At 40.5% G+C, this 19,161-nt stretch overlaps 1 protein-coding gene across 5 annotated transcripts in view; it reads left to right on the plus strand.

Annotated features, from left to right (window-relative positions):
• The window catches only part of FOXP1 (forkhead box P1), a 655,361-nt gene that overhangs the window by 229,840 nt on the left and 406,360 nt on the right, over window positions 1-19,161 (plus strand). Inside the window, exon 1 of one of the 5 annotated variants that reach the window (XM_040408627.1) lies at window positions 7,881-8,017. The exons of the other annotated variants lie outside the window; for them this stretch is intronic. The gene's annotated coding sequence lies outside the window, so the exon portion shown is untranslated. Of the gene's footprint in view, window positions 1-7,880; window positions 8,018-19,161 lie in introns of those variants that run through there. 5 annotated transcript variants of the gene reach the window in all.

A 19,161-nucleotide genomic window follows, 5' to 3' on the forward strand; every position in this document is an offset into this window, starting at 1 on the left:
CTAGCGCTGGCCAATCGCAGCGCAGAGATCACAGCCTGGGAGGTTATTTTCTCCCAGGCTGTGAGCTCTGCAATGCAATTGGCCAGCGCTACAGAAGAACAAGGGCAGACTCCGCCTACCATAACTTAGGGACTGGAATCTCCGCCTACTATAACTTAGTGAGCGGAGATACCAGAGGGCATAGCAGGAGAACGGAGCGGCGCCCGGGGTTAATAGTAAGTGCAGTGAGATCCCCGGGCGCCGCTCTACATGTCTGTATACTTAGTTCATAGGGTAAAAATCGGTGAAAGGTCCTCTTTAAGGCACTATTCACATTTTCCCTTCAACCCACCTTTTTCAACAGTTCTGTACATAAATGTACATAAGTTAATTTTCAATGATTTCAACGTTTATTGAATTTTCTAGTATGTCTACTATTAAAATTCTGCAGGGGAGGGGGGATAAGTAAATAATAGGGACTAATGGAATGTAAATATCAACCCCCTCCCTATAGCCATAGTCCCTTTGGCAGTGATTGCAGCCTCCAGTCTTCTTGAAGATGATGCCACAAGGTTTCTACACTTGGATTTGGGGATTTTCTGCCATTCTTCTCTGAAGATCCTCTCCAGCTCTGTCAGGTTGATGGGGACCATCGGTTGACAGCCATTTTCAGGTCTCTCCAGAGATGTTCCATTGGGTTCAAGTCAGGGCTCTGGCAGGGCCACTCAACAACTTTCACAGAGTTGTCCCTAAGCCGCTCATGTGTTGTCTCTGAGGTCCAGAGCCTTTGATCAGGTTTTCATTAAGAATATCTCTGTATTTTGCTCCATTCAGCTTTCCCTCAACACTGACCCGTCTCCCTGTCCCAGTCGCTGAAAAACAGCAGTGCCTAGTTTTCTCCAGATGTGATGCTTAGAATTAAGGCCAAAAAGTTCAATATTGGTTCCATCAGACCAGAAAATTTTGTTTCTCACAGTCTGAGAGTCTGTTAGGTGCTGTTTTGCAAAATTGCATATGTCTTTTACTGAAGAGAGGCTTCATTTTGGCCCCTCTGCCATAAAGCCCAGATTGGTAGAGTGCTGCAGTGATGGTTGACCTTCTGGAAGTTTCTCCCATCTGCACACAGGAGTTCAGCCAGATTAACCATTGGGTTTTAGGTCACCTCTCTTACCAAGGCTCTTCTCCTCCAATTTCTTAGTTTGGTGGGTCAGTCAGCTCTAGGAAGAGTCAGGGTTTTTCCAAACTTCTTCCAATGCTTCTTCTAAAAATGATGGAGGTTACTGTGCTCTTGGGAACTTTCAGGACAAAATAAAAAAAAATTGTCCCCCTCTCCAGATCTGTGACTCCACACAATTCTGTCTCTGAGCTTTACAGGCAATTCTTTCCTCATGGCTGTTGCTCAGATATCAGCTGTGAGACCTTATATAGACAGGACTGTGTCTTTCCAAATCATGTCCAATCAACTGAATTTACCACAGGTGACTCCAATCAAGACATAGAAACATCTCAAAGATGATCAAGAAAAATGGTAGGCCACAGAGCTAAATGTCAAGTGTCATAGTAAAGGGTTTGAATACTTATGTCCGTGCAAAAATGTAGTTTTTCCTTTTTAATAAATTAGGAAAAATTTTAACAATTCTGTTTCACCAGCAAGATGGGGTAAAAACTAAATTTTTTCCAAATTTTAGCATAAGGCTGCAACATAACAAAATGTGAAAAAAGTGAAAGGGTCTGAAGACTTTTCATATGCACTGTATGTATCATGTTCATATGGTTGCCTGCACGAACTAGTAGTACAAACTAGCTGCAGTCCCCGTGATGAGCTCTTGTGGACAGAATTTTACAACTTGCATGTTGAATCTAGTTGTCCTGAACTTAATGATGATCCAAACCGCATGTTGATTTTTGTTATCAAGGCCATACTGATGGGCCAACCAACATGTTGATTCTGGTCGTCTTGACCATAATGGTGAGCCAACCTGCATGTTTATTCTGGTTGTCCTGGCCATAGTGGTGAGCCAACCTGAATGTTTATTCTAGTTGTCCTGGCCATAGTGGTGAGCCAACCTGCATGTTGAATCTGGTCGTCCTTACCATGGTGGTGGGCCATCCTGCATTTTGATTCTCGTTGTCCTGACCATAGTGGTAGGCTAGTTTGCATATTGGTTCCATTTTCACATAGCCCACTCTGCCTTATTGTGCAATCTGTTTGGTGCTTTGCATTACAGAACATATTCTGCTTCCACTGCTTTTACTTTTCGGGTGCAGATTATCAGCGGAAACATTCAAAGACTGCTCTTGTCAGGAATTAAAAAGAAAAAAATGAATAATTTGACATTTTGTTGACTTTGGGTAATCTGACTTGGCCAAACCCACACTCAAAAAAAATTCAGCTGAAAGTAGTTTTAGGACTTACATTTTTTCTGTAGAACTGAATCACAGGCAGAAACGTGCCTTAAGACCTTTGCATAATCTAGTGCAATATTATGTCTTAGTATTTTGTACCTTGCTGTATCTTTAGGATCTTTACATCTTCATTTTCTAAGGTCTTAACATTTTCGATACTGTTTTAAACACATACAGTAGGCATATTTCATCCTTAAAGGGCACCTGTAGGTTGCTTTATGTTGGTGCAACCACGACAGGCCCCCTGGTTATAAACAATTATGCTCTTCTCTGATACGCTGTGGGATTGAGGGAGAAGAGTTGTGGCTCCTTTTCGGCTTCTCCCTGCCCAGATCTTCTGATTGAAAGGTCTCTCCTTCTGCACATATAGGGAAAGTTCTGTCAATCAAGGCATGTCAGGTGGGGATAGGTTTTCTGGGAGCCACCCCCATGACTCTTCTCCATGTTCTCAGCTCTTCATTAAACTATTCCCCCTCTGAAACACTGTAGCATTTCAGAGTAAGGGCTCATTCAGACGACCGTATATTTGTATCCACACCCGTTCCGCAATTTTGCAGAATGGATGCGGACCCATTTCAGTGGGGCTGCAAGAGATGTGGCAGGAGCACCGTGTGCTGTCTGCCTCCACACTTCCATTCCATGGCCCCGCAAAAAAAGATATAGCGGACAGGAATAAGCATTTCTATTATAGGGCTGGCCGTTCCGTTCTGCAAAAGGCAAACGCACACAGCCAGTATCCGTGTTTTGCAGATCTACAATTTGCAGACCACAAAAACGGTTACGGTCATCTGAATGAGCCCTTAATCATAGTTGTTCATAACCAGGGACCCTGTTGGGATTTCATGTTGCTTGTTGTTTGGGAAGAATGATGCTTAGGACAGGTTCCCTTTAAAAGGGGTAGTCTAGTTCGGAAAACTGGAGCAAAGGGCATCTCTCATTCTGGAGGACCCAGACAGTCCATGCATTTCACAGACAGCCTATTGATTTCAGTGGGTACCATGTAATGCCTAATTTCTCTTGTGGTGGTGCTGTAGAGAAACTGAGCACTTTTGGCTGGATTCCTTTGCAGTTTATAGCTGTTCTCTGAGGTCCCATTAGTGATGGTCTCCATCTCTTAAGATTTAAATTGTTAAGTTGTCCATAGTAACCAATTCAGTTCCAAAAGGACATTAAACGTTTTGTCATGGGGAGTCACAAAGTTTATCCTTTGCACCAGTTTGTGGACCAATAAGGCACCAATGATCTCCACCTTGTGGCTCTCCAGATGTTGCAAAACTTTTGCCCCAGCATGGACAGGTCAGGGAGATAGGCAATATGGACTGATCAGAGTAAATGCTTTTTTTTTATAAGATGCTGCTAAATAATGGTGTCTTCTTATGTGAAAGAAAACCCTTCGAACCTCCTCAGGCATCAGGGCCAAGGGGCAGTTGCTACTTCTGTACCCCATATAACAATGGCACCTGCTGAATACGATGGCTACTTATAGAAAAAAAAGTGGAAACCTGTTTAGAATCACTCTTGGATTACACTGAAGATTTCGGTTTACTTCCTACAGAGAGTGTTATCTGAAAGGGTTTCCTCTAGGTGGTCTGGTTTCCTACCACAGAAGAAATCTTGGCAGGATCCTAAATGAATTGGCTGCAGTTTGTGTTTCATGGTTTTTGCCTACAGTATGGAAAAGTAAACGATAAACTCCCCTGAGACAGAATCTAACTCTATAATACTATGAAATACCACGGCACCATCTAACTCAGCATTTATAGTGAGAATTTGAACATTACGTTGAAAGTTTGCCCAATTACTAAATGCAGATTTCAAAAATCTTTGATACTTTATGGGGGAACGACAAGAGATAATTTTGATCTGGGAAAGAAAGTCTTACACATCTGGTGTCGTCTTCAGCCACCACTGAAATGTTGTGCCTATTCAACTCTGTCTTCTGTTTTGGTTTGATTATTCTTTCATCAACACAAAAGGGAATTTTTGCTGAGCATTTCTTCAAAACCCTTACATTGCCGCAGGTGTACATATGTCTAACCGAAGAGATCTTTAGGTGAAAGAATTTCAGGTGGTTTTGAAGCTCTGTACTGGAATCCAGCTGGGATCTACGAGTTGAGATACTGGAGTCACTTCCTAAACAGATATTTGTTCGCTTTTGCTCGTAGCAGAATCTTAGCATGTCTCTTTGAACCCTTGTAGTGGGGAATCTACGAGATGTCCTCAAAGATTTGTAAGAGCATAGACAAGATATCCCAACGATTTTAGATCAAGGGTCTATACTCTTCATCTACCAACACACATTTTTAATAGGGTGACAGAATGGTTGACCTTCTTCTTTCTTGTAAAGAATTTGCAAAGTTCAGATGAGGTCAATTAGGAAGAGACACTGGACCACTTACTTTACCTTTAGTCACCACCTATGGGATCATCTTGACCATGCTAAGTTTCTTGGATTCTCAGGCTGAAGGGAGTCCATCTTGTTATTTGTAGCTCTATAGCCAATCAATTACTTACTTGTATGATTCATTCAAAAGTTGCACATTGTAGTGGGACTTCTCCTGACTTGAGACTTCCAAAAGGATAATTAAACTCATCAGCAGGGAAGATCTTGATGCTCATATCTTCACCATAGAACAATTTAAAAGATGGAAGATGGAGGTGAGAATGTTGACAAGTTCACTTTAAATGGGTAGAAGCTGGGCGTATATGTCATAAATGTCTGCAGTGAGAAAACCCCTGTAATTTAGGTTATTAAGGCTAAAGTTGACCATACACATAAGATGAAAGTTGGGCGAGAGAAGTGCAGACGATCAATGTTTGCCAAAAAAGTGATTGTCTAGTCATTGGCTGAAATTGGCATGAACAGATAATTGTTTACGACTTCCTTTTTGTTTGACAATAACCATGATTTGCCAGTTCATTCGGATATGTTGATGGTAGGATCGTTTGCACACATGATCCTATGAACATATGACTGATCAACCGAATTGTGGAAATTCTAATCTGAAATGTGTTGTCCTAGAATGACAATTTCTCACTCATCCACAGGATTGGTGATAAGTGTCTGATCGGTGTAGGTCTGACTGCTGGAAGCCAGATTGATCTAGAGCAGGCATGCTGAACCTGCGGCCCTCCAGCTGTTGTAAAACTACAACTTCCACAATGCCCTGCTGTAGGCTGATACCTGTAGCCTGTTCGGGCATTCTGGGAGTTGTAGTTTTGCAACAGCTGGAGGGCCGCAGGTTGAGCATGCCTGGTCTAGAGAATGGGAGTTCCTATGTCCTCTGTTTAAATCTAGTGGTGATTGAATATGTGTACTACCACTCCATTCAGTGTCTTTGGGACTGCTGAAGATAGCCAAGTAGAGCTATTGGGAACATGGGATCCACATTTTTATAATCAGTGGGGGTTCCAGTGGACGGTCCTCCAGCGATTAAGCACTTATCATCTGTGCTGTGGTTAGCTGGTAAGTTGCCATTCTGAGGCAACCACTTTAGATGTAAATGTAAAGCAGCACTAACTTTTCAAAAACTTTATGGATACATATCAAAAGTTTTGATCTCCTTGTTGCTGAGGATGGAATTGAAAAGGGCCCATAGACTTCCATGGAGCCTTTCACACGCAGCGAGGAGACAGAGCGCGATATTTGCTCACTTCTCTCCCTTTGTTGTAGAGATCGGTGGGAGTCTCAGCACCCAGACCCCCACAGATCAAAACTTTTGATATGTCTTTATGACATACCATAGGTTTTTTGAAAAGTTCGGACACTTTACAAATTCTATGCATTATTATACTGGACCCTTTAAGTGAACGCACACAAATTCAAGGTTTAGGTTTTTTTCTGCATAAATAATAAAAACTGAGAACTAAAGATGTTCTAAACAATATAGCAAATTTTTTTTATTGGCACCAATAGGGGTCTGGTTCCGAGCATACCTACCTGTACCTACGGTATACTTTACTACTTTTGTATATCATCATCCTGTTCCACAGCAGACATTCTGTAATTACTCCTATCAGTCCACTGTGGGCCTACACTCTTATTTCCCGTATGTCACATACCTAAAAGATGCCAGATTATCAGACATTGTGGATTATTAAACTGTCATAGAGAAGAGTGTACAACTCATTTGTGTAAATAACCTTCAGGAAGAAAATATAAACTAAATCATTCATATAAATCACATACTGTATGTCAAAAGCATCGCTTTCCAGCGGTTGCAAAACTACAACTTCCATCATGCTCAGACAGCTTACAGCTATTAGGGCACGCTGAGAGTTGTAGTTTTGCAACAGCTGGTGCACCAAGAGTTTGACATCCCTAAAATAAATATTGTATTGTTACATGTTTTTAAAAAGAAAAATGTCTTTTTTGTATCTCTCTACTAATTTTTTCTGGTCCAGTGAAATGCCACATTATATTGCAGTTCTGTACTGGAAACAAGGGCCGGAATATCAGACTTTTTAAATTATTCACTGTAATGGCAATAATATACTGATCTAATAAAGGTAGAAGTTAATAATCTAAATAAAAAGATTATTAGTAGTTATAATATTATTATTAAGATAAGAAAGAAAGAAAGATATGAGATACTATAAATAGATAGATAGACAGAAGATTGCAATAAAATTGGCCTATACATAGCAAGTGTTCACAGGGGTGCATAAAAAGTTGGAATTTTGACAACTTTTAGATTGATGACAGGTTAAATTAAATATAATATGTCATAGTAACAATGTATAAAACATGATGAATGAGAGAGTGCTGTAATTACATCTTGTAGATAGATAAATAGATAAATAAATATATAGATACATAGCAGTAAGTGTGTAATTAAAGTATATAGAAGAGTTAGGAAGTTATAAAATGGATAGATAGATAGATAGATGAGATAGATGAGATAGATAGATAGATAGATAGATAGATAGATAGATAGATAGATAGATAAATATGTGAGATAGATAGACAGACAGCAAGACAGACAGAAAAAGATAGACACATATTTAGATAGGAAATAGAAATTAGACAAACAGATAGAAGATAGACATACATTTGGATAGATAGTTAGTAATGAATAATTACTATAATAGATAGATAGAAATAGATATACTGTATATGAGACAGATAGACAGATAGAAATATATGAGATAAATAGATAGATAGATAATAGACATATATGCAATAGATAGATAGACTGATAGTAATGAGTAATTATAATTTATGTTCTTCTATTATTAAATATTGAAACAAAATGCATAAACAGCAACCAGTGATACATAAAAAGCCATGAAGTGTGTATCAGTGAGGGATGACTCCAGAGGTGATGCCCCCATGTCTCCATCTGTGTTCACATTGCTGTCAGTAGGGCAGGTAGCTTGCACACAGAAATGTTACTCATTTGCCGAGTGTTTGTGTTTATGCAAAAAGGGGCCTCTTCCTGCATAATCTAGAAGAGTAAGGCAGTGGCTTTTGTTGTGTTTAGACCACATGCCTTCAGTCCTTCCGTACACTGAGGCTCGTGTGAAGGCACACACAGCCAGGACACTCACTTTTCCTCCAGTGGATTTACACTCTCAGCTCTCTCCTAGTGGGATTACACACACATGTGCAGGCAGTCCCACCTATGAATGGGTAAGTTTGCCTTCAGCTTCATGCTTTGCCTTTCCCAAGACTTCTACACCTTTCTACTGCAGGAGTTCACCTCCACATTGCACTACGACAACGTGGAAGACAATTGTTGGGGGTTGTAGTATCATCTTTGTGATTGCACGTTCGACTTCTTCTGTTTTTTTTTTATTGTGCATAGAAAAGTATTTTTCCTCCTGCGCTGGAGAAATCTTGTTTAGTGACTTTGAAGAGAAAGCTCTTATTGTCTGCGAAGGCAGAGAACAGAGGAATCCGTGCCAGACATTTTCTGGGGTGGACAGACTTCAACTTTCTGTCAAGGCCTGATAGGAAAGATGAACACATGACAGCCCCCTGTTACCGGCGAAATTCCGCATGGAGAAGTGGGCCTCTCTCGCTGGTTAACCCTTGCACTGAAGTGGTGGGCACTCGATTCGTTCTGAGAAGGTAGAAGTTGGGTCGACTTCAGCAGCAGAATTCATTTCGACACAGATTTAGAGTATATGTTGGGTGTACAACGCCACAGAATAGGTTGGCGACATAGAGAAGGAGGGCGACGAATAAATTCAGCATGGGCCCTTTAAGAGACCATTAAAGGGATTCCGTAAAAATATCTACAAAGTACCCCTTGGTTAGGATGATCCTGGATTATCGCAGAACAACGTAGATGCTGTGATTAGATTAGACACAGGTAGAATTATAAATTTTTTTATTCCGTCATGAAACACAGTAAAGAATGTTAAAAATTACTTTTTCAGGCTTTAACTCCTTAATTGCCACAAATTATGAATTCAGTCAAACATTAGGGTGTGCTGTTACACCACGTGTGAAGGATGGCCACCACTGCCTGCTTATGTGAGGATAGACTGGAGAACTGGGTGATTGTAAGCAAATAAAAAAAGATAAAAAACGTAACCAAAAACTCTAAACAGTCTCCAATAAATTAGAAGCAAGAGCGATTTACTGTATATATATTTTTGTAATTTATAATTTTTTATTTTTGTATTTTTTATTATTATTATTATTTTTTTTTCTGCTAAAATTTGTCTTACTTTTAGTCAGGGTAAGAAAAAAATATACACTTTTTATAAGAATTACTCCGTCAACGCTTCTTGTATGATTAGCGCTTTTGTGTTCTTAAATTTTGATTGATAGAGATAATCGTTTTCATGTAAAAATACAGACAGGTACTTAAAGTTACAGTGACAATAGCGATTAGCATTTTCTTTATCTTATTGTTTAAGGCAGGTGGGGGGCTGGGTCTCTCTGCCGCAGATTAACCCTTGTGGCACAAGGGGAAATAAATAATTTAAGACAAAGGTTTCGTAAACGTTCTGGAAATAAAACCTGAAAATATTATGTTCCTGGCAAGGTATAAAAAGCAATCAAGGGACACCCATAAAAAAATCCATCCTCTTGACAATGACCGAGTCTCCCACTTTGACGGTGAGATAAGAGAGTTTTCCCAATTAATGTAATAAATGGCTGATGAAATGGTGCAGCGAGTTTCCTTCCAAAGTAAAGGCAAATTTTTTACATTTAAAAAAAAAAAAAAAAAATTCCAAGTCTAGGGAAGAAAGACAAAGTCCCAGCCTTATATTAGCAGATACGAGATGCGAGATGCACATGGCAAATGAAATTGTCTCCTTGGTCGACGATTCATGTGTCCTTGGATAGAATGATAGACATGAATATGAGGTTAATTAAAACCAGGGGAGGGGTCATAACAGTTGAGGTGGGGGAGGGGGGGGGCATGGGGAACAGTCCTTAATTTTGAAGTCAGAAGCATAGATTAATTTGGTGCTAACTGGATTTTAATTCAGACTATGACAGTGTAGAGCACCAACTCATTATCTTTTACAACGTGGAGAGTAAGTCAACGGGAAGAGCAAATTAAAAGATTCTGTCGTTGACCACAAATCATACTGGGTGTACTGGGAGGATGTTCTGTGGTACACTCGGCTTAAGGATGGGGAACAACTGCAGTCCAAAACAGATGAGAATCTCTAGTGTAATTGTCACCGAAACAGCTGGTCTGGTAACTTACAACATCCGTTACCCTCCGGTAACATAGCTTGCACGTGCTTGTAGATGGACCATCACTGTAACCACATCTTAGCTGGGCTTTCACTTTTTCTTTAAAGAACTTTTTAACTTTTTTTGTTTTGCAAATGTATTTCTTTTTTATATTTTTATGTACGTACAGTTATGCTCTACGGTACCTGCATTGTTGCTTCAGAAACAACTTGTTCATTGACACATTGATAAAGCCTGCTTTTTTTTGTTTCGTGTTATATAGGCTACATGCACACGACCGTGCCGTTTTTTGCAGTCCGCAAACCGCGGATCCTCAAAAAACCGAAGCCGCCCGTGTGCCTTCCGCAATTTGCGGAACGGAACGGGCGGCCCATTGTAGACATGCCTATTCTTGTCCGCAAAAACGGACAAGAACAGGACATGCTCTATTTTTTTTGCGGGGCCACGGAATGGTGCAACGGATGCGGACAGCACACTGAGTGCTGTCCGCATCTTTTGCAGCCCCATTGAAGTGAATGGGTCCGCACCGAGCCAAAAAAACTGTGGCTCGGACGCGGACCCGAAAAACGGTCGTGTGCATGAGGCCATATACTGTATTTTTTTACTTTCACATTTTTTTTATTTTATTTTTAATTTTATATTTCATTATATATATATTATGCATGTTTCCTCTATATCTCAATGATCTGTATCTAGAACCTAAGTTTCGTCTGTGAATAGACTTGACAGGCAGTAGTTCTGTTTTTAATTGGTGGAGACGTGAAGTTTTGAAGCCAAAACCAGGAGTCGAGTCAAAAGGAATAGGAAAAATTATATACCTAGGCCTAGAGGGGTGATTATACATATTTATGCTTCCTTGGTTCTGTGAGCACTTGGCCAAATAGGTGATACATCGTTCAAGGGGTGAGCCACTATCTTTGAATTGGGTAAATATTATGCGACGCTAATGTCTGTAAATCGCTGCGGAATATGTCAGCGCTATATAAGTGAGTATAATCAATAAATAATGAATAAATAAATAAATAAATATGCATCTCCATTTTGCTGCAAATCAAAAACCGCACCTCAAAATACAGTACATCAAAGGCTGCATGTGTGCGTCCAGCCGAATAGGCAATTTGCGTGAGCATCTGATATTTTTGAAATTGATAATGAATAAGGAACTGAGACAATGTACAAAATAATGAGAATTACTTTACCATAAAATCCCTTTAACCTGGCATTGACAGAACATACTTTGGACTATAGAACGAGCAAGAAGCTTCTCGAAAACAATCCGAAATAAAATTGTCCTAAGATTATTGGATTCTGGATTAAAATAATTTTACTGTTAATTAAACATAAAAAAGTGAAAGATTACTAACTAATAGAGCAGCAATTTCAAAATGTAAAACGAGAAGGAAATTATGGTTGCGTGCCAACACATGATTTTGGCCTTGGTCTACAGAGAATAAGTTCCAAAAGTTTGATGGACATTGGATATATGGGGTGTTTTGTGTCAGTTTATGTTTGTTTTTGCTCTTTTTTATTTTTTATTTTATTTCAGTTTTGGGAGGAGTTTGGGTCCTGCTGCCTACCTTAAACATTTTATGGTAAAATGAATCTATTCTAGAGATCCTCTGTACAGTGGTATGGTCAAAAGGTAGACTTGTAATGATGACAGAAACTATTTTGATATCCACGTATATAAAGCGAAAGAGAAACCTTACATGAGGATATTGTCATAGACAGTGATGGGAGGCCTCACTTATCTGACCTTACTTATGAATAGTTTGCTGAGTCAGTACAAAAATTGTCTCAAGCTTAAGAAAGTAAAATCCTTCACCCAATGTGGTTTCCCCACATGCAAGGGCTACTAATTATCATAAAGGTTGAGATGATTCATGGTGAAAATGTAGTGAACGGCACTAGATTATTACAAAGTACACATAAGATGCTTGTAAATTACGCCAAGGGAAACGATACATATATGTGATATGAGATTTAATGAAAGATCAGCATGAAGAATTGGGACGACCAATATTGTCTATGAAAGATCTTGGTTCCCCTCATCTCTTCTCCATCCATCAAGTTAACTGGAACATCCCAGATATTTCTGTTATAGCCAATGTTCTGTCATGAGATCTTAATGAGGACCAATTATAATGGTTTTGTTCCCAGTGGTTAGGACATAGATGTTAGGTAGCCTTACATGTTTCCAGTTCAAACAATTTTACACTTGCCGATAATCAGCCAAACGAGAGTTCTTGATAATGCTCACGCCCAATTATTTATACATAGCAGCAATAAGTCGAGAAATAAGCAAACACTTGTTTGTTGGGTGATCACATCTTCTATGCAGGTCTCAAAATTGGGCTTGTAAACATAGGATGTTCTGCTGATAATATGCCAACTGGGGACTGGACAAGGTCCAGACATTATCTCATGTAAAAGAACCCTTAGTCCAGTAGTTGGTCCACGTATTACGGGCTCTCAAGTTCTTAGGTCCATCACTAGCCCTAGATATCACACACCTTGAAATATCTCTGAATGATGGGGCACTTATTTGTACCAAATGGAGGTCTGAAAACCAGGATTGACCTGGCAGCCAGTTGTAGAAGTAGATATCCTACTGGGAACAGTTAAAATTAAATAGACCCCATGTGGACCATGTTTTTGATCCTTGTCTTCTTATCTCCTGGTGACTGTAGGACAATTGTCTACAATTAATGGCTCTCAAGACCTTGCAAAACTACAACTCTGAGGATGATTGGAGTTTTACAGTTATACAGGAACTGGTGAGCCATATGTGAGGACCGTTGTAGCCTTCTTGGGCCAAAAGTGCAGGCCAAGTTGTGTAGTTAATTTTATGCATTGTAGTTCTGTATACTGTGTGCACCTAGTGCAGTGCAAGAAGACTGACCTTTTAAAGGGCATCTGTCAGCAGATTTGTCTCTATGACACTGGCTGACCTGTTACATGTGCGCTTGGCAGCTGAAGGCCTCTGTGTTGGTCCCATGTTCACATGTGCCCGCATTGCTGAGAAAAATGATGTTTTAATATATGTCACAGCCAGGCCTGATAAAGTTGCTGCCTGGCCTTGTCAGTCAAAGCGCAGAGGGCGCAGCAGTTGCAGAGAGAGCTTAGCCTTTAGGTGTAATACACTGCGTGCAGAATTATTAGGCAAATGAGTATTTTGACCACATCATCCTCTTTATGCATGTTGTCTTACTCCAAGCTGTATAGGGTCGAAAGCCTACTACCAATTAAGCATATTAGGTGATGTGCATCTCTGTAATGAGAAGAGGTGTGGTCTAATGACATCAACACCCTATATTAGGTGTGCATAATTATTAGGCAACTTCCTTTCCTTTGGCAAAATGGGTCAAAAGAAGGACTTGACAGGCTCAGAAAAGTCAAAAATAGTGAGATATCTTGCAGAGGGATGCAGCACTCTTAAAATTGCAAAGCTTCTGAAGCGTGATCATCGAACAATCAAGCGTTTCATTCAAAATAGTCAACAGGGTCGCAAGAAGCGTGTAGGAAAAACCAAGGCGCAAAATAACTGCCCATGAACTGAGAAAAGTCAAGCGTGCAGCTGCCAAGATGCCACTTGCCACCAGTTTGGCCATATTTCAGAGCTGCAACATCACTGGAGTGCCCAAAAGCACAAGGTGTGCAATACTCAGAGACATGACCAAGGTAAGAAAGGCTGAAAAACGACCACCACTGAACAAGACACACAAGCTGAAACGTCAAGACTGGGCCAAGAAATATCTCAAGACTGATTTTTCTAAGGTTTTATGGACTGATGAAATGAGAGTGAGTCTTGATGGGCCAGATGGATGGGCCCGTGGCTGGATTGGTAAAGGGCAGAGAGCTCCAGTCCGACTCAGACGCCAGAAAGGTGGAGGTGGAGTACTGGTTTGGGCTGGTATCATCAAAGATGAGCTTGTGGGGCCTTTTAGGGTTGAGGATGGAGTCAAGCTCAACTCCCAGTCCTACTGCCAGTTTCTGGAAGACACCTTCTTCAAGCAGTGGTACAGGAAGAAGTCTGCATCCTTCAAGAAAAACATGATTTTCATGCAGGACAATGCTCCATCACACGCGTCCAAGTACTCCACAGCGTGGCTGGCAAGAAAGGGTATAAAAGAAGAAAATCTAATGACATGGCCTCCTTGTTCACCTGATCTGAACCCCATTGAGAACCTGTGGTCCATCATCAAATGTGAGATTTACAAGGAGGGAAAACAGTACACCTCTCTGAACAGTGTCTGGGAGGCTGTGGTTGCTGCTGCACGCAATGTTGATGGTGAACAGATCAAAACACTGACAGAATCCATGGATGGCAGGCTTTTGAGTGTCCTTGCAAAGAAAGGTGGCTATATTGGTCACTGATTTGTTTTTGTTTTGTTTTTGAATGTCAGAAATGTATATTTGTGAATGTTGAGATGTTATATTGGTTTCACTGGTAAAAATAAATAATTGAAATGGGTATATATTTGTTTTTTGTTAAGTTGCCTAATAATTATGCACAGTAATAGTCACCTGCACACACAGATATTCCCCTAAAATAGCTAAAACTAAAAACAAACTAAAAACTACTTCCAAAAATATTCAGCTTTGATATTAATGAGTTTTTTGGGTTCATTGAGAACATGGTTGTTGTTCAATAATAAAATTAATCCTCAAAAATACAACTTGCCTAATAATTCTGCACTCCCTGTAGTTATGCCCCTGTTGCTCCTAGAGGCTCATTCGCATATATTAAAACATCATTTTTAACTCAGCAATGCGGGCACATATGAACATGGGACCAACACAGATGCCTTCAGCTGCCAAGCGCACATGTAACAGGTCAGCCAGTGTCATAGGTGCAAATCTGCTGACAGATGTCCTTTAGGCCTTTTGCACACGACGTGTGTCCCCCATGGCCGTAATGCAGCCCGCATACGGCGGGTCCGCAATACACGGGACACCGGCCGTGTGCATTCTGCATCACGGATGCAGACCCATTCACTTGAATGGGTCCGCAAATCCAGAGATGCGGTGCGGAACGGAACCACGGAACGGAAGGACTACGGAGTGCTTTCGTGGGGTTCCGTTCCGTGCTTCCGTTCTGCAAAAAGATAGAACTTGTCCTATCTTTTTGCGGAACGGACGGATGGCGCACCCCATTCGAGTGAATGGGGTCGCGATCCGCATGCGGATGGGCAACGGTCGGTGCCCGTGCATTGCGGATCGCAATTTGCGGTCCGGAGCACGGCCAGCACACGTTCGTGTGAAAGAGGCCTTAAGCTGGTGGGCTCTCTTGAATGGTATAAGCAAGCCGCTAGATATATATTAGAATAATGTCGGCCGCTCTAATGTATATGAGGGCCTTATTCACCTCTCTCCATTAAGAATACTTGCAAAAGCTGAGCATGAGTTTGTTTGGGGGTTGGGAGAGATAGCTTTTGGCAGAGCGAACATTTGGCCGACAGCTATCTAATGTGTATGACCAGCCTTAGTCACTATATAATCCAAGAGAACAGGCTATATCTTATCAAAAATCTTAACTAAATAAGACTCACAAGAAAAGCTGCTCATTGATATCCATTTTGGGGTCATAATGAAGACTTGTTTGTTAACTTTATATGGCTGGGACTTAACAACTCCACAGATAGTGAAATGCATGTTTTTACCCTTTATGCTTTTGATATAATTATTTTATTTTTCTTGTGCAGTTGCTTTTGATTTCCTGTTTACATTTGGATTGCAGAAACCACAAAACGTTTCCAATGTCTTCCGTTGATGCAAAAAAGTGTGTATTTTTAACTAGTTGTCAGGTTGTTGCTTTTTCTTTTATTTTGCTAAGATGGTCAAGCGTGTCATGTGAATTTTTGATTCTCCGATTCCTCGGTTTAATGATGAGAATTAAAAATCTTATGGGGCTGCATCAGGTTTAATGTGCTGATAATGATTTATTCTGAAAATGGATGCTATAGACTTGTTTGGGAAATAATGCCTAGCCTATACCATCTGCATAAAATGTTAAGTAACTATTTATTGCATTACTTATCTGTTACTGAGTTAGTCTGTATTTAACTCCAGAGCTGCACTCACTATTCTGCTGGTGGAGTCACTGTGTACATACATTACATTACTTATCCTTTACTGATCCTGAATTACATCCTGTATTATACTCCAGAGCTGCACTCACTATTCTGCTGGTGGAGTCTCTGTGTACATACTTTGCTTATCCTGTACTGATCCTGAGTTACATCCTGTATTATACTCCAGAGCAGAACTCACTATTCTGCTGGTGGAGTCACTGTGTACATAAATTACTTATCCTGTAGTGATCCTGAGTTATGCTCTGGATTATACTCTAGAGCTGCATACACAATTCTGCTGAAGACTATTAGAAACATTCAGCAAGCTTGTCAGCAGATACCCTTTATAGTTTAGCTGAGGTCCTATAACGTAGAGGGACAGTATCCCTACATCTGACTACTCAGTCTCTGAGAAGACTAAATTCACAAGATTACGCTCTCTAGGGATATTGAGCCACCAGGAACTGCTATAATATTGAGATTGTGAAGCTTGCAGTATTGCGAATGCAGCTCTGGGGTAAAATACAGGTGATAAGAATGGATCAGTATAGGTAATTTATTTTGAAAGTGACATCTTTTCATGTAGATTCATTATATAATCTGTTACATGGGGTTAAGAAGTGAACATACATGTATGACAATGGGTGAAGGACTTCTTAGTCGGAACTTGCAGATTTGCCCAAAATAGAGTCCAAAGAAGGACCCAATGCCTTCTTTCCTTTGAGTCCTTGGTTACAGCAGGTTATCATGAATGGTCTTGGGGCAAAGGTTGAGTTGGGGGTTGTTTTCTGTATTTCTTCTACCTCTAAGTGTGGTATTTGACTTTCCGAAAACAAAAAGGTAAACCGAGTCACATTTTAACTTTCCCCTGCATGGCATTGTTTAGGAGAGTTAATGAAGCTGGTAAACAAGTGGTTGTTTTTCTAGTCTGCTAAGTAAGCGTGCACCTGTGGAATGCATATGTGTGGAATATGAGCTTTCTGCATTCCTTTTACTACAACCTAAAAGTTATTCAGGTTTTGCAAACCTTGTGTGTTCTCTGCAAAGATAATCAGTAGTCAAGGTTCTTTTTGTTACATGCCATCAACCCAACAATGTGTTCTTGTTTCCAGCCTATTTGATGCACCTAGCTAGTACGGGGTTGCTCATTGTCAAGGTTCTCCGAGCCATTCAAAGACACCACGGACCATGCTAGCAGGAAAATATTCCTTACAGGATCAGTTAACTAACACCGACCTCTACCATTGATGGAAGCCAAATAGTTCTGTGGATTCATGTTGGTTTCATCCAACCTTTGATCTCATAGGAGGTCATGGAGCCTCATTGCCTACTTGGTGGTTTATGCAAATGAATGGGACATCAGGCCAAGTCATCAGGGTATTGTGTCCTGGAGGAGAAAAGTCTGGAGGCTCTTCTTGACCTCTGTATCACATGATCCCCCACACACATTTGATAAAGCTTAATTAATGTTTGCCAATTTGTAAATTTGCAAGTCATTTATGACTAGGAGGTTTACAGTTAACCCCTTCTCTTGAGCCACCTCAGTGATCCTCTGATCACATTGGATTTAGCTTCTGGAACCATCGATGATCAGCTGCTCTATCTGAGAAGGTTCCCGCAGGCTATACATTTTCACTGCAGTGTCCACTGCAGAAGAAAGTAGTATTACATGTCTACTATATAAATGAATAGCAGGTCATGTAATAAAGTGAGATGTGTCAGGGTCAGCAGAGTCGGAGGGCAGCTCCCTATTCTGGTTATTCTGGTTCACTGGCTACAATTTCCCAACCTGTGTTATCCATATTGTCTAATAATATGGACAAGAGTATTCCTTATACTACCACACCGTGAAAGGGAAGATATCATCAGAAAATGACCTATTCGTTAGAGTAAGGTTTTATATTAAACATCATTTTAAGAATTTTAGGTGATAATTTTAAATTACATGTTATTATCTATTTTAAAAAAATATATAAAAATCTTACCATCTTCACCCTGACCACTGAGCCCTATAATGCTCTGACACTTCCTGTTCTGTATAGATCACTTCTCAACACTCCTCTCATTATCATCACAGACAGGATTACAGTTATACATAGTAACATAGTTTATAAGGCCGAAAAAAGACATTTGTTTATCCAATTCTGCCTTTTATCCTGCAAGTTGATCCAGAGGAAGGCAAAAAAAAAACTGTGAGGTAGAAGCCAATTTTCCCCACTTAAGTGGAAATAAATTCCTTCCCGACTCCAATCAGGCAATTAGAATAACTCCCTGGATCAACGACCCCTCTCTAGTAGCTATAGCCAGTTATGTTATTACCCTCCAGAAATACATCCCGACCCCTCTTAAACTCTTTTAGTGAACTCACCATCACCACTTCTTTAGGCAGAGAGTTCCATAGTCTCACTGCTCTTACCGTAAAGAATCCTCTTCTATGTTTGTGTTCAAACCTTCTTTCCTCCAGACGAAGAGGATGTCCCCTCGTCACAGTCCTGGGGATAAATAGATGATGGGAGAGTAGAGATGGCCTTGCGGTTCACCCGGCGGTCGTTTCGCAGAGAACTTTGCGCGTTCGCGATTCGACAAACATGCAAACATATGGCGATGTCCGCCGGCGGCATATTCTTTTGCATTGCTCTGAACTTTGACCCATGACACAAGCATCAGGTGGGACAGGACAGCCAATTGAGACGTTTCAGCAGATGGACACACCCCCACCCTGTGACAGAACCCGAACTGGCAGCCATTTTACATTGTGTGTTTTGCCAGTGTAGGGAGAGGTTGCTTTGTGGAGCAGGGACAGGCTGTTAGGGACACCAAACGCTAGCTAATAGGGCCACAAAAATCCTTTTAAGGACTGGTATAGGTGTGCTATCGATAGGTGTGACATACTGAGGGGTGTGATATACCTATAATATACTTTGTAACATAGAAAGTATATTATAGTGCATTTGTATTGTGCAGCAGTTGTGTGCGGTTCTTCTGCAATACCGCAGCTATATAGAGGGGCAAACGCTATTGCAATAACTAATTGCAACT

This window comes from Bufo bufo, chromosome 9 (genome assembly GCF_905171765.1).
Source record: "Bufo bufo chromosome 9, aBufBuf1.1, whole genome shotgun sequence".
Classification (NCBI taxonomy): domain Eukaryota; kingdom Metazoa; phylum Chordata; class Amphibia; order Anura; family Bufonidae; genus Bufo; species Bufo bufo.